Source organism: Capsicum annuum, chromosome 11 (assembly GCF_002878395.1).
Source record: "Capsicum annuum cultivar UCD-10X-F1 chromosome 11, UCD10Xv1.1, whole genome shotgun sequence".
In the NCBI taxonomy this organism is placed as follows: domain Eukaryota; kingdom Viridiplantae; phylum Streptophyta; class Magnoliopsida; order Solanales; family Solanaceae; genus Capsicum; species Capsicum annuum.
In genome coordinates this window covers 80,657,939-80,675,555 of record NC_061121.1, presented here as the reverse complement: position 1 = coordinate 80,675,555, position 17,617 = coordinate 80,657,939, and positions in this window count along the sequence as shown.

Sequence of the window (17,617 nt, the reverse complement as noted above, 5' to 3'; positions counted from 1 at the left end):
TAGGTCAAAATATTTCTCAATAATCTTAGAATACTCAAATCATGGGTTCTTATTACACAAAAGTTCATAAAATTGCAAGTTTCAAGTAGGGATTAATAACCCATAATTCAATCTCAAGTTAAAACTCATCAAAAGCATAATAGATAGCATATCGATTCATAACTCATGTAGAAATCTAGATATTTCAGCAATTTATCTCAAAATCTCAACATACTCATATGCTTCAATATCTCAAACATTTCAACTATTAAGTTCTCAAGGATTAAAATCATGGGGCATAGACCCAACTGCAATTTCTCAAGAAAACATGTGAAAATAATGCCATTAGACTCTCAATTCATGGGAAACATCAAAATATTGCAAACAATAATATGGGTGAAAAACCCAAATTCAAAAATACTAAACGGGGTCTGCGACGGTTGGAGCGACGATCCATTACAAGTCCGACGGTTCGTCAGGTCGTCCGTCACACGATGACCAAAAAAGACATACTGCCTCGATGCAATGGTCGGATCGATGGTTCGTCGCAAGTTCGATGGTCCATCAGATCGTCTATCGCACTATGGCTAGGGTGAGGCCACAGTGCCTCAGCGCGACGATCATAGCGATGGCCGTCGCATACACGACATTCCGTCGTCTTGGCCATCACACTTAGGCCAAAAAAATGAGTTACTGCCTTAGTTGCAACAAGCTGAACAATGGTCTATTGCATACTCGATGGTCCATCGGATCGTCCGTCACACTTGGTTAGTTCCGACAACTCTCGGTAAAACTGCCATAATTTCTCACCCTGATACCGAATTTGGACAAAATTGGTGTTGTTGGAAAGATAATTCAATTCTCTACTTGAAAAATAGTCAAATTTAAGAAAATTCTCTATGGTTTAAACACCAATCACTTGGGAAGTCACTTTTCAATCTTTTAGGATTGAAATTACACTTCGCTTGACACGCTCTAAGGCTCAGACTACGAGGGAACTTTGCGGGGTGTTACAATATCTCTCCCATGGAAACATTCATCCTCGAATGTAGCTAGTTAGACTAGGAAGACTGGAAACCAAAGTACAAATAGCTGGAGCAAGTTTCTAAAATGGGTTCAAAATCTCTCTAAACTATTGAATGCCTCAGAAATTGCAAGAACTCATGCAAACACAGATACATATAGCCAAACTTTAGATTAGAAGGGTTGAATTAAGGAAGAAAAATACGTTCAGTTTGATCTGAACTCGAGGAAAAGAGGTGCTGGTACTTGGCCAGTATGTCTGCTTTTGCCTCCCAAGTAGCGCCCTCAACAGACTGGTTCTGCCACAAAACTTTGACCAAGGGAGCTTCTTTATTCCTTAGTCTACGGATATGAAAATCTAGGATCTCATCAGGAATCTCATCGAAGAAAAGACCATTCTGAATATCGGCACTCTCCGAGGGATCTACTACAAAGGAATCATCAATATGCTTTTTAAGAATGGAGACATGAAAAATAAGATGAACAGCTGACAACTCTACAGGCAACTCAACCTCATAGGCTACTATCCCAACACAGCTCAAAACTCTATACGGGCCAACATAGCGGGGACTAAGCTTTCCCTTTTTACCAAACCTCTTCACCCCTTTCATGGGTGAAATCCTCAAGTACACCAAATCACCCACTTCAAATTCAAGATCTCTTCTCCTCACATTGACATTTGACTTTTGATGACTCTAAGCTACCTTTAACCTCTCTCTAAGCAACTTAACTTTCTCCTTAGCTATAAACACTGCATCAGGCCCAATTGTGGCAGCTTCACCCACTTCAAACCAACCTATGGGTGACATACATCTCCTACCATACAAGGCCTCAAATAGTGACATCCTAATGCTAGCATAGTAACTATTGTTATAGGCAAACTCTATCAATGGCAAATGCTCATCCCAACTACCTTTGAAATCAAGAACACATGCCCTCAATATATCTTCTAGGGTCTGAATGGTCCTCTTAGCCTGACCATCTATCTGCGGGTGAAAAGCGAAACTCAAAAGAACTTGGGTACCAAGACCTTGCTGAAATACCCTGTAAAACTGAGAAGTAAATTGAGTACCCCTATCTAAAATGATAGATGAGGGAACTCCATACAGCCTGACTAACTTCTAAATATATAATCTAGCATAATCCTCAGCTGTATAAGATGCATGCAAGGGAAAGAAATGTGCGGACTTAGTCAGCCTATCCACAACTACCCAAATCGAATCATAATGATGACACGAAAGAGGCAACCCAGTCATAAAGTCCATATTCACCACCTCTCACTTCCAAGTAGGTATACCAAAGTCTTGCATCACACCACCAGGTCTTTGGTGCTCTACCTTAACCTGTTGGCACGTTGCACACTTTGCTAAGAACTCGGCTATATCCTTCTTCATACCATTCCACCAATAAATTTCCCACAAGTCATGGTGCATCTTGACAGTGCCGGGATGAATAGAATATCGTGCGCCATGCGCTTCAGCCATAATCCTCTGCCTTAGATCATTAACACACCAAACACACAATCTACTTTGCACTCTCAACACGCCATCTCCCCCTTGGGAGAAAACCTCTACCTTTTGGTCATGAACTAGCTCCTTCAGTCTGACCAAACTAAGATCCTTATTTTACTTCTCCTTCACTTCTAAAATTAAAGAGAATTCAAAACTACTCTGCACCAAAGTACTTTCCTTAGTTGAATCAAGCAACCTAACACCCAATCTAGCTAGGCAATTAACATCATGAGGTAAATCTTTCTTACCTTCCTCCATATGAGCAACACTACATATAGACAACCTGCTAAGGGCATCTCCCACTACATTGGCCTTACCCGGGTGATACCACACACTCATATCATAGTTTTTCAATAACTTCAACCACCTTCTCTGCCTAAGATTCAACTCCCTCTGAGTAAACACATACTGCAAGCTCTTATGATCAGTAAACACATCAACATGAACACCATAAAGATAGTGTTTCTAGATTTTCAAAGCAAAGACCACTGCAGCTAACTCAAGATCATGGGTTGAGTAGTTCTTTTTATGCAACTTCAACTGTCTAGAGGCATCAGCTATAACCTTACCTTTTTGCATCAACACACAATCCAAACCAACTCTAGAGGCATCACAATACACCAAAAAACCATTTGTACCATTAGAAAAGTCAACACAAGGGCTGAAGTAAGTCGAGTCTTTTTTTCCTAAAAACTCTTCTCACAGGAATCTGACCACTAGAACTTAACTTTTTTTTAGGTCAACTGGGTCTTGGGAGATGCAATAGAAGAGAAACCTTCAACAAAACGATGGTAGTAGCCTGCTAGACCCAAGAAACTTCTAATATCAGATGGAGAGATAGGTCTAGGCTAATTTCTTACTACTTTTATCTTTTGGGGATCAACTCTAATACCTTCGGCTGAAATAACATGGCCTAGAAAGGCTACAGACCTTAGCCAAAATTCATACTTATTGAATTTGGTGAACAACTGGCTGTCTCTAAGAGTTTGCAAGACATTTCTAAGGTGATCTATATGATCATGCTTACTGTAGGAGTACACAAGGATCCCATCTATGAACACTATGACAAATATATCCAGATATTGCATGAATACTCAGTTCACGAGGTCCATGAAGGCTGCTGGGGCATTGTTAGCCTGAAAGACATGACTAGAAACTCAAAGTGGCCATAGCAGGTTTGGAAAGCTGTCTTTGGAATATCACATTCCTTGACTTTAAGCTAGTGATAACCGGATCTATGGTTTATATTGGAGAAATAACTTGCACCTTGCAACTGATCAAACAGGTCATCAATTCTCGAAAGAGGATACTTGTTCTTAATGGTGACCTTGTTAAGCTGCTGATAGTCAATGTACATACGCAAAGAATTGTCTTTTTTTCACATGAATAAGACAGGTGCGCCTCAAGGAGAAATATTGGGACTAATGAAAGATTTGTCTAAAAGATCTTTGAGTTGCTCTTTGAACTCCTTAAGCTCTGAAGGTGCCATATGGTATGGCAAAATAGAAAGGGAATGAGTGTCGAGAAGAAGGTCAATCCCAAACTCTATCTTTCTATTGGGAGGTACCCCGGGGAGATTTTCTAAAAAACATCTAGAAACTCATTGACAATTTCGACTGACTGAATAGTTGGAGCCTCAGACTTAATGTCTTTGACTCTAACTAGGTGATAGATGCAACCCTTAGATATTAGATTTTTTTCTTTGATATAGGAGATGAAATGACTCTTGGGAGATACCGAACTCTCGGACCACTCAAAAGCTGGTTTGTCAGGAAACTAAAACTTGACCACACGGGTACGACAATTATAGATGAATAATAAGAATGAAGCCAATCCATACCCAGAATAAGGTCAAAATACACCATGTATAACTCTATCAAATCAACAAGTATGAATCTATGAAGAACAGTATCATGACAATCTCTATATACTTGATTAGGAATAATCGACTCCCCTACTGGTGTAGAAACTAGGAAAGGCTCAAAAATCTTTTTGAGACTTATTTTGAAATTCACAGCTATAAGTAGGGTCACATAAAAGAGACTTGACCCGGGGTACAACAACACATAGACATCAAATCAAAAGACACAGAGCATACTAGTAACAACATCAAGAGAGTTCTCCTGCTCTTGACGGAATGGTAAGGCATAGAATCTTTTCTAGTGATGATTGCCAGCAGTGCTAGATGAAATACCCTGAGCAAGGGTGGGATGGGGTACAAAAGCTGGTGTACTAGTAGCTTGTGCCTGAGGTCGGGCATCTCTGTTCCCCTGTCTAGAATGAGGACAATCTCTAAGTATGCAACCCTGATTGCCACAACCAAAATAACCCCTCAAATCTATGAAACACTCACCAGGATGATACCTACCACACTTAGCATAAGAAGGATAACGGGGCCTATTACCAATACTGTTCTACGACCTAGACATAAAAGACCTTCCCCCTTGGTCCTGATTGCCTCTAGGCGTGGGAGCACTAGCTGATAAAGGCGCTGGCATAGATGGACGTCTCTAAAACTGAGGTCGGTTCCCTCTATGGAACCTAGGCTGGCTAAACTCATACTACTCAGATCTATCCCTCTTTTTACCCCTCACGCTCTCTCTCTAATCTTATCTACCTCTTTCTATTGGACATGTATCATCAACCTAACCAGATCCATATCCCTATGCAACATCCTAGTCCTACAGTCCTTCAGTACCAACCTAGAAACACCGATCACGAACTTGCTCATACTAGCCCGGGTGTTAAAAATCAAATCATGAGCATACTTGGCCAACTGGTTAAACTTTAAGAAGTACTCCTTAATAGTCATAGATGCCTGCCTTAAGTTCATAAACTCCTCAATCTTTGCCTTCCTTATCTCAAGCGGAAAAAACTTATCCAAGAATGCATCTTGGAATACTTGCCAAGTCATAGGAGCAGCATTATCACCTCTACTCTTCCTCCATAATACAAGTCATAAGAAATTTCCTTCAGCCTGTAGGACGTTAACTCAACACTTTCTTCCTAAGAAATATGCATTACTTATGTGATCTTTCTTACCTCCTCAAGGTACAACTGTGGGTCCTCATCTACCTTAGAACCATAAACTCTGGCAGATTCATCCACTTAAAATTACTATTCCTAGCTATAGCTACATCACCTCTCTACTGATTAGCAACTGTAGCCTGGTTATTGGCCTGAACATTAAATGTGACTGCTTGGGCTAACGCCTAAAAGGCTGCTCGAAACTCAACATGAGATACCATCTCATTCAAAGAATCAACATGCGGGGGTTGTTCATCATTGTTACTACAGACATTTGCTCTTCGGAGAGGCATTTGCTGAAATAGAAGAGCATGAATTATTAGATGAGAGGGAAAACTGTAGGCACGATAGAATCCAAAAGAAAGAAACAACTTTCCTAAAATGTCTTGTAGCCTCTTGCTCATAGATGTGGTGCTCTACACACCGATGACCAATACTCTACATAACACGGCTTGTCCGACTCCCTATGACTCCTTAAAACCTTAGGCTCTGATACCAAGTTTGTAATGACCCAAAATTGCCTCCTGAGATATCACACGGTGATTAAGGCTATATGTAGCCCCAAGCTAACCCTACTAATAATACTCATCTCAAGATGAAATAATTCAAACACTAGCATAGTCATATCATATAAAGGGAAATATGGAGAAAATGCTCGGTCCAAACGACCATAATACTGGAACTCTCAACATAATCATAATCTGACAACTAGTCTGACAAAGCCTCTACTAATCCATAAACTAGAGAGCCATTGGGACAGGTCCCCAACTGACTCTAAATGAACTAAAAGTAGTAACATAGTCTTTTAAATGCAAAAATGTCTAGAGATAGGTCCTCAAATCATGAGGACTCACCACTGTAGATATGGATAGAGGTACTCGAAAGTCACTGACAAGGCTGGGAATGAGCACCTGAACCTACATTATAAGACAATGTAGCACATAGACGTATATGTGGATCAATACTTGGGAATGTACTGAGTCTATGGGGGTGCATGCATTTATATAAAACAACATCAATACTCTTTAATCAATCATGCATGCAATAAGTAATGACTCAAATGGCTTGAATAAGTATAAAATGTAAAGCTCATAAATCATGTAGAATGGATCATGCAACACAAATCTCGTGAGTCATCATAGTTTAACTTTGAAATCGGTAATCTTCTCTTAGTCTCATTACCCATAGGCTAAAGGAAACTTTAAACAAGACTTTCAATGCATTCATATGTCTGATGGAGAGTAAAACTTCTTTAATGCTCAAGAACTCATAACTCTTTTGAACTCAAGTACTTGAAATTTAGAATTATATAAATTTGAAACATACTTGAAGGCATTTCATTCACTTTAGGAAAAATACTCATATCAAGGGAAAATACTTTAGTCTTAAGAAAATAATTTATCTCAAAGCTTTAGTTTTAAGGAAGGTTCTCTCAACCGACATAAACCATGCGAGCTACATGGAGTTCAATGTTTTGTCCTCCTAAGAAAGAGACCCCACATTGGGAAGGAGCATCATACTCTTGCCAGGGAGTATAACCTTAATTCAATGATCACTTATCTCGGCCTCAGGCCCAACATCTCAGCCTTAGGCCTAAAAATCATCTTGGCCTCAGGCCTAACCAATGATGGCACATAGTTCTGGGTTAAGAAACTGTAGCAACTTACCCAACTCGGTGCTAAATACTACTCCCCTTAGATTATCTCGCTCATCTCATGAAAATCCACTTTATAATAATCTTATGGTTTATCAAGACCTTAACAATCAAATCTGTAATCTCATGTAGTAAAGTGGATTTCAAAACTCCATGACCATTAGGTCAAAATATTTCTCAATAATCTTAGAATACTCAAATCATGGGTGCTTATGGCACAAAAGTTCATAAAATTGTAAGTCTCAAGTAGGGCTCAGTAACCCATAATTCAATCTTAAGTTAAAAATCTTCAAAAGCATAATAGATAGCATATCGATTCATAATTCACGTAGAAATTTGGAAATTTCAACAATTTATCTCAATATCTCAACAAACTCATATGCTTCAATATCTCAAACATTTCAACTATTAAGTTCTCAAGGATTAAAATCATGGGGTATAGACCCAACTACAATTTCTCAAGAAAATATATGAAAATCATGCCATTAGACTCTCAATTTATAGGAAACATCAAAATATTGCAATCAATAATAATGGGTGAAAAATCCTAATTCAAATCTGGTAAATTCTCATAGATTGCAGAAAATTATAGTTTAAATAAATCTTTGGGCACAAGGGTGAAAGGATTACACTTGTTCAAAACCCCACATACCTTAGATTATGAAATTGGACAAAAAAGCTTGCTCTAAACTCTTCTTCTTACTCTTGAGAGAGGATTCTTACAACCTTTAAACTTAGGGAACTTAAATCTCAACTCAATTTGTAGAATCCATGGTGAGTTCTTAGATTTCTTAGAGAAGAGTTTTATATTTACTCTTGAGGGAGATACCCTAGCCTTTGGATGTTTGGGGAGGTAATGAGGCTATTAAGTTCATTTGGAATATATCTGAGGGTAAAAAGGTAAAAGATGAAAAAACCCTTTCTAAAAATAAGCTAAAAATACTGAACAGTATCTGCGATGGTAGGAGTGACAGTTCGTCGCAAGTCCGATGGTCCTCAGGTCATCCATCGTACGATGACAAAAAAAAGACATACTGCCTTAATGCAACGGTCGAATCGATGGTTCATCGTAAGTTCATCGCACGATAGCCAGGGTGAGGCCACACTGCCTTAGTACGATGGTTACAACAATGGTCCATCAGAAACTCGATGGTCCATCATCTTGGCCGTCATACTTGGTCGAAAAAAAGGAGTTACTGCCTTGGCTGTGATGGTCTGAGCGACTGATACGAGTACGATCACGATCATAAATACTGTTTGAGTATTTTAAAGACCACATAAAGAGTGCATAAGCCTAAGTATGAAGGAGGCCCAAATCGTCCCAAGCACACTCCATGGGCTATTTTTGGAGCCCTTTTCATTCAAGCATCTTTTAATCTTTTGTCTTTTATTTTGTAATGTAATATAAATTGAACATTGTAGGATTTTAGTTGGTAGTTTTATGAATATTGATGAAAGAACACTCCTCTTAGAGAGAGAGAGTCCACAACCGAAACTAGGGCATAACATAAGAGTGGATTCTCTTGTGTGTTGTATTTTGCTTGATACGTTGGTGCTTGGATGGTGGATGCCTCTCTTGTGTCAATTGCAAGAGTTAGGCGTTTCTTGTGTGAAGTGTTAAAGGTACAAGAGTGGAATATGCTCTTGGGTTGTTAATACTACATCAACACTTTTCTAAATATCTATCTTGTATCTTATTTTAGTTTTGGCTTCTTGTGTTGTTAATGTAACCCATTTGTTCTTGTTGCTATTGTAATATTATGGAGCCTTATATTGTGTTGCTAAAATTGTTGTTGGCTGGAAGTTTTGGTGTATTAACACCTTGTATCCTCTTCTTTCTTATTCTAGATAGTGAATCTGAGAGAGTTCCCCATTTGATCCACGATTTGTTATGATTTGTGGACTGTTTTGGGGTGTTATTTTGTGTTTCCTTGTTTGTTCCGTATCATTTGGTATCAAAGCAACGCTGGGTTTTTATTCCCACAAAGCTAATCTTGGCCAAAAATTGTGTTATTTTCTTGTATTGGCCGAGATTTTGTTGTTTTTCTTGACTAGATCTTGTAGTTATTTTGTTTGTATAGTGTGTTTCTAGTGTAGGTTCTTTCTCACCAACACTAAAAGTGTTTAGATCTAAAGGTTGAGCTTATAATATTGATATTGTTGTTGTGAACTTGAACTGGCCATGTGTTGATCCTTATTGTTGAAGGTTGGTGTTGTTGTTGTTGAATTCTTGAGCTTGGCCTTGTGTTATTATTGTGAATTGGTGGTTTAAGAACTTCTTTTTGAAGTTGTTGTTGAATGGTGGAACTTGACAAAGTATTGATTGAAGTGTGAGACCAACTTGAACCTTAGACTCCAAGATTTAAAAGTTTGTGTTCTTGGTGTTCTTGGTGTTCTTCTCCAATCTTCATATTTTATTGAAAAAAATGGATGTTAGATCTAAGAGGGTGAAGGAAGGAGGTGTAGTATTTGTTATTCATCAAAGACTTTTACCACCACTTCCAACCACTCAAAGACTTTACAACCCTTTTCCAACCAACTTCTATGTTTTGAGGGCCTTGTTTTAAGAGAAAATACTACAAAAGTCCAAGTCTTGAAACTTGAGTTGAAAAAGAGTTCCAAGACTTATTCTTTCCCTCCTTAAATAATTCTACCAATCTAGATCAAAAATTGGTCAAGACTTGAACCTTGGACAATAAAACTTGACAAAACCGTGACCAATTGAGGGTTGCCACATCATCACATTTTTACTATTCACCGATAATTTTTAAGCTCAAATTTTTGATTTCTTAGTTTCATTTTATTGTTTTTTTAGTTTTGTTTGTGGATTCCATTACAAACGTACAAGCTAGTACTAGAATATAAGTTAGTTTTGAAACCATTCTTTGTGTCTATGTTCCTTTGTGTGTCTTATTCTTTTGTCTCGTTGTAATACTTGGTCCACATCTCAATGCCTCATGGAGTACAAGAAAGGTTACGATACTTGTGAGATAAAAGTGTTAAAAATTGGAGAGACAAAACAATAGAGAGGGAGTGTGAGGACCATTCTTGTACAACTAACTTGTTTGTTGTTTTGTAGGTAACTTTTGGGCATAATGGAAACTATTTTGGCTGTCCTTGATGCTTTGTCCCGAGACCTTGCTAGTCCAAATGTGGGTCTTGAAAAATTGACTCGGATGTGGTAACTATAATTGAGAGGTTGGATCAAATGGAGAGTCGAAGAAACTCTTGTACTTTTACTCCCGAAACTTTACTTCCATTGACCAATCCTCCAAGACCACCACATAATGCCATAATCCAAGTTCTAAAAAGCCCTTAAAACCTAGAACAAGATAGACCACTTCCCCCGCAAGTTGATCAAGTCCAACAAGGAGGACTTGGAAGCCAATTTCCTCCCATCCAAAATCCATAACCAAAACCCCACTTAACCAAAGCAAGCTTCTCAACCAAAGCTCCACTACACCAAACCTGGCATGTCCATATAGAGGAAATGGTAGAAAGGAACATGAAGGATATGGGGTCTACGACAATGCTTGTATGATAGTAGGAGACTTGTTTTGGATGAGATTGAAGATAAGGCTCAAGATGGAGAGGAAGCCGAGGTTCAAATGAAGATGTTAGCCGAGACTTGTTCTCATTGTATCCTCGGGTTCCCTTTATTTTTTTGTGGACTATTTTGTGCACTTTTTTGATGTTTTATGGACTGTTTTGGGTGGTTTATTTTGGAGGGCCAATTGCATGAGGTTAAGCCATGAATTTATGGTCAAATTCCTCTCAAGATGGAGAAGATGATACGAGTACGATCACGATCAAGGACTCTTTTTGAGTATTTTGAAGACCACCTAAATAGTGCACAAGTCTAAGTGTGAAGGAAGCCTAAAACCATCCCAAGCACACTCCATGGGCTATTTTTGGAGCCCTTTTCATTCAAGGGTCTTTTAATCTTTTGTCTTTTATTTTGTAATGTAATATAAATTGAACGTGGTAGGGTTTTAGTTGGTAGTTTTTATGAATGTTAATGAAAGAACACTCCTCTTAGAGAGAGAGTCCACAATCGAAACTAGGGCAGAACATACGGGTGGATTCTCTTGTGTGTTGGATTTTGCTTGATACGTTGGTGCTTGGATGGTGGACGCCTCTCTTGTGTCAATTGGAAGAGTTAGGTGTTTGTTGTGTGAAGTGTTAAAGGTCCAAGAGTGGAATATGCTCTTGGGTAATTAAGACTACATCAACACTTGTCAAACTATCTATCTTGTATCTTGGTTTAGTTTCGGCTTCTTGTGTTGTTAATGTAACCCATTTTTCTTGTTGCTATTGTAATATTGTGGAGCTTCATCTTGTGTTGCTAAAATTTTTGTTGGCTGGCTGTTTTGGTGTATTAACACCTTGTATGCTCTTCTTTCTTATTCTAGATAGTGAATCCGAGAGAGGTCCCCATGTGGTCCATGATTTGTTGTGATTTGTGGACTATTTTGGGGTGTCATTTTGTGTTTCCTTGTTTGTTCCGTATCATTTGGTATCAAAGCAAGGCTGATTTTTTGTTCCCACAAAGACAATCTTGGGTTTGATTAGTAGAAAAAAAAAGTTGAAAAAAACTGAAAAATTTCAGAAAATAGCAATCTGTCCATTTTTGTGTTCTTGGCCAAAAATTATGTTGTGTTGTTGTCTTGGCCAAGATTTTCTTGTTTTTCTTGACTAGATCTTGTAGTTATTTTGTTTTTCTAGTGTGTTTCTAGTGTTGGTTCTTTCTCACCAATACTAAAAGTGTTTAGATCTAAAGGTTGAGCTTATAATATTGACATTGTTGTTGTGAACTTGAACTGGCCATGTGTTGATCCTTATTGTTGAAGGTTGGTGTTGTTGTTATTGAGTTCATGAGCTTGTCCTTGTGTTATTGTTGTGAATTGGTGGCTTAAGAACTTCTTGTTGAAGTTGTTGTTGAATGGTAGAACTTGACAAAGTGTTGATTGAAGTGTGAGACCAACTTGAACCTTAGACTGCAAGATTCAAAAGTTTGTGTTCTTGGTGTTCTTCACCAATCTTCATATTTTATTGAAAAAAAATGGATGTTAGATCTAAGAGGGTGAAGGAAAGAGGTGTAGTATTTGTTAGTCATCAAAGACTTTTACCACCACTTCCAACCACTCAAAGACTTTACAACCCTTTTCCAACCAACTTCCATGTTTTGAGGGCCTTGTTTTAAGAGAAAATACTACAAAAGTCCAAGTCTTGAAACTTGAGTTGAAAAAGAGTTCCAAGACTTATTCTTTCCCTTCTTAAACAATTCCACCAATCCAGATCAAAAATTGGTCAAGACTTGAACCTTGGACAATAAAACTTGACAAAATCGTGACCAATTAAGGGTTGCCACATCATCACGTTTTTACTGTTCACCGATAATTTTTAATCTTAAATTTTCGATTTCTTAGTTTCATTTTATTGTTTTTTTAGTTTCGTTTGTGGATTCCGTTACTAACTTACAGGCTTTACTAGAATGTAAGTTAGTTTTCAAACCATTCTTCGTGTATACGTTCCTTTGTGTGTCTTATTCTTTTGACTCGTTGTAATACTTGGTCCACCTCTCAATGCCTCATGGAGTACAATCAAAGTTACGACACTTGTGAGATCAAAGTATGAAAAATTCGAGAGACAAAACAGCATATAGGGAGTGTGAGGACCAGTCTTGTAAAACTAACTTATTTGTTGTTTTGTAGGTACCTTTTGGGCATAATGGAAACTATTTTGGCTGTCCTTGATGCTTTGTCCCGAGACCTTGCTAGTCCAAATGTGGGTCTTGAAAAAATTGACTCGGATGTGGTAACTATGAGTGAGAGGTTGGATCAAATGGAGAGTCAAAGAAACTCTCATGCTTTTACTCCTGAAACTTTACTTCCAATGACCAATCCTCCAAGACCACTGCATAATACCACAATCCAAGCTCCAAATAGCCCTCAAAACCAAAAAAAAGATAGACCACTTCCCCCACAAGTTTATCAAGTCCAATAAGGAGGACTTGGAAGCTAATTTCCTCCCATCTAAACTCCACAACCAAAACCCAACTTAACCAAAGCAAGCCTCTCAATCGAAGCTTCACTACACCAAACCCGACATATCCATATAGAGGAGAATGGTAGAAAAGAACATGAAGGATATGACATCTACGACAATACTTGTATGATGGTAGGAGACTTGTTTCATATGAGATTGAAGACACGGATCAAGATGGAGAGGAAGTCGAGTTTCAAAATAAAGATGTTAGCCAAGACTTGCTCTCATTGTATCCTCGGGTTCCCTTTGTTTTTTTTATGGACTATTTTGTGCACTTTTTTGATGTTTTGTAGACTGTTTTGGGTGGTTTCTTTTGGAGGGCCAATTGCATGAGGTGAAGCCGTGAATTTGTGGTCAAATTCCTCTCAAGATGGAAAGGATGATATGAGTACGATCATGATCATGGACACTTTTTGAGTATTTTGAAGACCACCTAAAGAGTGCACAAGTCTAAGTGTGAAGAAAGCCCAAAATCATCCCAAGGACATAACATGGGCTATTTTTGGAGCCCTTTTTATTAAAGAGTCTTTTAGTCTTTTGTCTTTTATTTTGTAATTTAATTTAAATTGAACATTGTAGGGTTTTAGTTGGTAGTTTTTATGAATGTTGAAGAAAGAACACTCCTCTTAGAGAGAGAGAGAGTCCACAACCGAAACTAGGGCATAACATAAGGGTGGATTCTCTTGTGTGTTGGATTTTGCTTGATACGTTGGTGCTTGGGTGGTGGACGCCTCTCTTGTGTCAATTGTAAGATTTAGGTGTTTGTTGTTTGAAGTATTAAAGGTCCAAGAGAGGAATATGCTCTTGGGTTGTTAAGACTATATCAACACTTGTCTAACTATCTATCTTGTATCTTGTTTTAGTTTTGGCTTGTTGTGTTGTTAATGTAACCTGTTTGTTCTTGTTGCTATTTTAATATTATGGATCTTCATCTTATGTTGCTAAAATTGTTGTTGGCTGGCTGTTTTGGTGTATTAATACCTTGTATCCTCTTCTTTCTTGTTCTGGATAGTGAATCCGAGAGAGGTTCCCATTTGGTCCATGATTTGTGGACTGTTTTGGGGTGTGATTTCATGTTCCCTTGTTTTTTCCATATCAGAGACGGTCTATTGCAGACTCGATAGTCCGTTGGATCATCCGTCACACCTGGGTGGTTCCGACAAATCTCGGTAAAACAGCCATAACTTCTCACCACGATACCGGATTTGGACGAAATTGGTATCGTTGGAAAGATAATTCAATTCTCTACATGACAAAAATTCAAATTTAAGAAAATTACGTATGGTTTAAAAATAAATCACTTGGGAAGTACTTCTCAATCTTTTAGGGCCTAAATTACACTTCGCTTGACACACTTTAAGGCTCAGACTACGAGGAAATTTTGCGGGATCTTACACATACTCTAGCCTTGCCAAGTATATATTATCTTAATCATCCTCCAGCCTTGCTAGGTATATATCATCATAATCATCAATATCATCAATATGATAACCATTCTCTGAATTTTTACCAGGTATAAATAATCAATATCATCATCAATATGACCAATAACAAAATTATTTGAGTATTTAATAGAATAACCATTAACATATTATATTAACATGATCAATAATTATAATCAAAATTGTGAGCTCTAGCATAATCAATATCATGATTGCCAATATAGTAAATAAGCACGATCTTTAGCGCAATCAATAGTAAAATCACTAATATAGTTAATAAATATGATCACTAACACAATCAATATGTATTATCAAGGTATAGGCAATAACTTCTCAATACCTAATTTATGACTTGTCATTAGCATAATAGATAGCTTATTAATAGTTAATTCATGGCATAATCTATAACTTATCCATAGCATAATCAATAAATTAATTTATGACTTAGTCAATTCATACTCAAGATCTCGTTTAAAAGTATATTCGGTAGCCCAATCAATAGCATATTCTATAGCTCATCAATAACATACGCTTAATCAGTAACTCATTTATAGCCTAATTATTAAGCATTACTTCCAACGCCATTCATCATAACTAACAAGTACCAAGGCGTATAAACATTACCGAGTTAACCATCTTTCTAGATATACACAAGCATATCAAGGGTCTTCAATAACTATCACAAGTCTTGGCCTAAGGTGGGTCGAAGTGACCACTTCTAAATTCTTGAGATTATTTACCAAGAAATATCTACCCCGGACTAGGCTAAGGTATCTAAATCAACCATTAGATGTCAAACAAGCCACAACTAGCCCTAGGATAACAATTCCTCCTAATATAGAGAAACTAAGATAATTCCACCATTAGATGTTAAATAATCCACAACTAGCCCTAGGATAACAATTTCTCCTCATATAGAGCAACTAAGATAATTCCACCTAAGGTAAGGCAATTTGGTTAAGTTTCATCCTAACCTTAAGTATCCAAGGAAACCTCCTCATTAATGGAGTAACTAAGGTATTTCCACTCTAACAAGAGCCTACAAGGTCAATTTCACCTATGATAGGAATAACTAGGCTAATTTTGCCCAAAATGGTATCCAAAATAGCCTAAATTATCAAACTAATCCCAAGTATTCCAATTTATCACACCAACATCTAAAACCCATCCCAACTATAACACAATATCATAAATATACTATAAAGTAGCTCAATATAACAAGGGGTAAAACCTAGCTTACCTGGACGTCGAAGAAAGCTCACAAGATTCACTAAATAACCGCTTTTCCCTTCTGAGAAGCTTCTGTTAAGATGACAAGCTATCAAAATCACATTCTACTCATTTATAAAAGAATAATGATACCCATATTACACCATTGTGATTCGAGTCCAACAATCATACTAAAATCCCATGCAGGTCCTATTTACCAAAAAAATCATATTTTCAAAACCAACCCAACGTTCTCACATGCTCAAGGAATCACTTCCCAAAAAAATAGGTGAATTTTGAGATAATTTTTGGATAAAATCAAGCCCCTTAGGTTTTGGGATTTTTGAACAAGAAATGAAAAAATCAGCCATGAATCTTGAGGTATCTTACCTTAAATTCAATGGAGAATCAAGAAATAAGTGTTAATCAAACTTCCCAAATCATTTACCAGCTTTAATCCCTAGTAATCTTACTATTTAGGGTTTAGATATTAAGAAGACGAGTGAAGAATGGGAAAAATCGAGCAAAAATAGGGTATTTGTACCCAAACCAAGTTCTGGAGAGTAGCTATCGCTATATAAGGCCTCAAACTCAGAAGTCTTAATCACGACATTTAACTCCGCAATTGCAGTTCTAGCCAAGCTGGTAAGGGAGTAACATTCGCGACTTGAAGTGTAGCGATCGCGACACTTACTGGTGCTTCTAGATCGCTATCGTGATCCAAGGCCCACAATTGCTGGTGCACTTCTCCAACCTACCCCTCGGGATTCATCTAGAATCTCATATATGCAAATGAACTATGTAACCATACTAAATTCGATATTACGGACTCAATAGCATAATCAAAATTTCCATCTGAGGTCATTTTGATAAAATATGGGTTCCACACCCAATTTTCAATTCCTTAACTTTCTAACCAATAGGTCAAAATGAGTTTGGGTGCCTCGGGACCCTAATTGAGAGTCCACCTAGCCTAAAATCAATATTCTAAAGCCGTTGGAATAGTCAAAATTTGCTTTCGAGGTTGTTTGATTAATGTTTTTGCCCGATGGCTATTTGGAACCAATGAAGACCTCAAAATAGCGAATTGGCTCTAAAAAACAAACGAAATGCCCAGTAATTGAGCTGTCAGTTCTACAAAGTCATAAATAACTTAGGGCATCTATAAAGAAGATCTAATGGTGGAATAAGCGAAAATATGGAAAATAACCTAAAGGGTCATTACAATATCCACTACTAAAGGAACTTTCGTGTCACTATAGGAATTCTAATAGGGTACTTAGGATTTAACCACCATATAATAACTAGAAGGGTCGTTACAACAAATACCAATCATAAAATTATTCATCCTTGAATAGAAAAGAAAAACAAGGGAAAATTTACCCGACTAAGCAAAAATATTAGGAATCTTGCTATGCATGTATAATTCAGTTATCAAAGTTTCTTTCTCAACAAAATAGCTCTTCCACTAGACCTTTAAAAACTTAATATCTGTTGAGTTCTACTTGTAGACCTTTTTTTAGGGTAGTCATAGGTTCTCTTAATGTGATGGATTCTCATCAAATAAGACAAAATCCCAATGAATGATATAGTTCCCATAACCAATATATCTCTGAAACATAGACACATAAAATATCGAGTGAACTCTAAATAAACTTAGAGATAGAGAAAATTCATAGGTAACCTTCCCCATGTGACCAAGAATCTCAAAAAGCCCAATGTAC